This window comes from Pteropus vampyrus, unplaced genomic scaffold (genome assembly GCF_000151845.1).
Source record: "Pteropus vampyrus isolate Shadow unplaced genomic scaffold, Pvam_2.0 Scaffold198, whole genome shotgun sequence".
NCBI classification, from domain to species: domain Eukaryota; kingdom Metazoa; phylum Chordata; class Mammalia; order Chiroptera; family Pteropodidae; genus Pteropus; species Pteropus vampyrus.
In genome coordinates, this window is record NW_011888979.1 from 1346630 (window position 1) to 1349451 (window position 2822).

The following is a 2822-nucleotide window of genomic DNA, read 5'->3' on the forward strand; positions in this document are numbered from 1 at the left end:
ACCCCATTCTCCCAACCCCCCAAACTCCCTCCCCTCTGTCCATCACCAAATTGTTCACTACATTTGTGAGTCTGTTTTTTGATTAGTTTGTTCTTTTTATTCCTTAAATTCCACATATAAGTGAAATTGTATAGTGTTTATCTTTCTCTGTCTGACTTAAATACCTTATAGGTCCATCAAAGCAATATCTTCTTCCATTCCCTTCTTTTTCATATGTAGGGGTCTTGTTTTCTTATCCTTTCAGCCACTCTATCTTTTGGTTGGAACACTTAATTCTTTTCCAGTTAAGGTACTTATTGATAGGAATGTAGTTGTTACCACTCTTTATTCCTGTTTTTGATACATGTTTTTCTTCTTAAAGAAGTCCCTCCAACATTTCCTGTAATTCTGGCTTGGTGGTGATAAATTTCTTTAGTTTATTTTTGTCTGGGAAGCTCTTTACCCGTCCTTCAACTCTAAATGATAGCTTTGCTGGATAAATTATTCTTGGTTGTATATCCTGGGCCGTCATCCTGTCAAATATATTTTACCAAACCCTTCTGTCCTGCATAGTTCCTTTTGAGAAATCAGCTGCCAGTTGTATGGGTGTTCCCTTATAAGTAATTGCCTGTTTTTCTCTTGCTGCTTTTAATATTCTTTCTTTGTATTTAAACTTTGGCATTCTAATTATGATGTGTCTTGGTGTGGGCCTCTTTGGATCCTTGAGTTTGGGAATTCTCTGAGCTTCCTGGGGTTTTATACCCATTTCCTTCACTAGGTTAGGGAAGCTTCTCATCATTATTTCTTCAAACAGCTGTTCAAAATCTTAATTTTCTTCAGGTACACTGATCAGATGAATATTGGGAGCCTTAATAGTGTCCCATATCCTCTTTAAATTATTTTTATAGTCTTGGCATCTTTTTACTTGTCATTCCGATTGAGTGTCCTGATTGGCTTTCCTGTCTTCTAGATAAAGCATGTGATCCTCTTCTTTATTCACTGTGTTTATTCCTTTGTTTATTCCATTTAATATACTTCTCATCTCAGATAATGTGTTCTTCATTTTTGACTAATTCCCTTTTATAATTTCCATTTCCATTTGTATCTCTTTGTCGAAGTTCTCTACACTTCCCAAAAGTTCATTGAGCATCTTTATAACCAGTGTTTTGAACTCTGCATTCATTAGATTACTTGACTCCATTATATCTGGATCTCTGCTCTGTTCTGTCATATGATTTCTGCTTCTTTGTCTTTCCATTTTGGCTGCCTTTCCATATCTGTTTCTTTGTACTAAGCAAAGCTCCTAAGTCTCCTGGTCTTATTAGTGTGGATTTGTGAAGTAGATGTCCGGTGGCACAGTCCTGAAAGGGGTTCAGCTGCAGGCCACTACCTCTCCTTGGCCACCTGTTAAGATTCAGCAAGCAATCCACAGATGCTGTGCTTATAGTCGCCTGAAAAGGCCACACCAGAAACCAAGGCCAGCTGGCTCCACCAGTGTGAGTCTTAGCAAGGAGCACCTGACTCGCTGAGGATACACCTGGATGTGGCTTGGGTAGGGTCCAAGTTGGGGTAGGCAGGCTTTCAGGGAATCCTCTGGGTGCAGCGACCTTTGTTATCCAGTTTGATGACTTCTTATCTATGGCTGCACTGTGTCTGGTGCACTGGTAGTGGGGAGGGCTGAACAGGGAACAATGGATACAGCCGGCACTTCTGTAACAAGTGAGTCCCGCCTCTGACCTCAATGACAACGTCTCCCTGTAAGTCTATGGTGCCCCCTGTTCACAGCCAAATTGGCACTGGTGCTCAGAACGAGCAGGTCCATCACCGCAAAAATCCGCTCACGGACTTGGTCCCTTTAAGAGGCTTCTGCTGCTGCTGCAGCCTCCATCTCAGTCAGCCATTTGAGACTGGGCAACCCCATGTCCTCGCCCCATCCTATCTTCTGCCGTCGCAGAGTGCTTTCTTGGATTTCTCCATAGTTGTATGGCTTGTTCATCTAGATCTCAGGTGAATTTTCCTTGCTGCTGCTGCTTGTTTCCGTCGCAACTTTGATTTGGTCACCAGAGCCTCTATCATCTACGCCATTTTTTTCTCCCCATCTAGATGCCAACTTTTAAGGCACTGGTCACCAACATTGCCACTTCTGAATCATCCTTTATTTCCCTTACTAATGGCTCTGCTTTCTGTGTGGAACTTCTTTCTTCCTGAGCATCGCTTTGGAAGTTTTCTTGGTCCATTATTTTTAAGCCTTACCATTTACAAAGCTGATCTGTCTAAGTATGTGTAAGAATTATTTCCATCTGCTAGAAATCACTTGTCAGGAGAAAGTGCATCTAGGAAATCTTTCTGATTTCTGAAGGCACGGAATGCTGTTTCGCCAGAAGTCAGAGGCCAGTAAGCTCTTTGGTCTTCAGGCCTCCTGCCTCACTTTCTAACACCCTGCATTCTAGAACACTTCCAGCATCCATTTGCTTTTAGCATATTTCATAATCTTTGTAGCTAAGGTATAGTTAGAAAGAGGTTCACTTTCTCCATATTTGATATATGGGCTCATCTATTAAGGCCAGATGCTGAGACACATACATAGACCAAAGCAGTGCTCTGTGTCCCTCATTATGAGCATGTTGATGAATTGGGGGAGTTTTAATGAGCTGAAGGGTAGGACCATGGGTGCTAGTAGTATTCTGTTTATTCTTAAATCTGGGTTCGTACCTAAGGTAAGCTCCTATTAAAAAATGTTAAGACCTAAATTTATCTCAATCTGTGTATTCATTGCCAAATATTTCATTAAACATTGCCACAGACACATTTCTCTGCATTCCAAATGTATTCCCATCAATCAA